Genomic DNA, 602 nt, shown 5'->3' on the forward strand with positions numbered 1-602 from the left:
AAGGCAAAGAAATAAGTGCCTGTGGTGCCTGGGAAATGAATGGTGAGAGAGGCAAGTAGAAAACCTGTAGTAGTCATCCAGTGGCAAGGAGAGAGGTCCTAGAGAAAAAAGCATTTAACAAGTGACCATCATCTGGGTCTGTTACTTTTTTTTCCCTATATTCAGAAAAATATCAGAAGGGAAGGTTGAAATTAAAAAGGAAGAAAAGGGAGCAAGTTGCAAGCTAGTAAATGTTAACTATTTGCTAGAGTAAAAGGCAGAATTTGTGCCAGAGGATCTAAACTGGTGTAGGGGATGCAGGTGGTGGGGGAAAATGGTGTTTAAAAGTGGCTGGGTAATGTCTCAACAGATGTTTTGTTGGCTTTGTAATAAAAGTTTTTGAATCCAGTGAACACAAACAGAGAAAATGGCAAAGAAGGCTTTTTAGGTGCTTCATGCTGTTTCTGGGTTTACACAGGTCAGTTAAATAGCTTATTCAAAATTTACAGTTATCACTTCATAGCTACCAGTTTGCTTTTCAGCTCCCAACATGAAAATGGAGGTTCTCTGTATTATATGTTATATGTAACTTGTGGGGGCGCACTGATATTGACCTATTTTTG

General features: G+C 38.9%; 1 protein-coding gene across 1 annotated transcript in view; it reads left to right on the top strand.

The window, feature by feature from the left end:
- Positions 1 to 602, top strand: part of NPM1 (nucleophosmin) — a 23,915-nt gene that overhangs the window by 6,015 nt on the left and 17,298 nt on the right. The window lies entirely within an intron of this gene.

The sequence above is a fragment of the Gavialis gangeticus genome, unplaced genomic scaffold (assembly GCF_001723915.1).
Source record: "Gavialis gangeticus isolate Ggan-Ray unplaced genomic scaffold, GavGan_comp1, whole genome shotgun sequence".
Lineage (NCBI taxonomy): Eukaryota > Metazoa > Chordata > Crocodylia > Gavialidae > Gavialis > Gavialis gangeticus.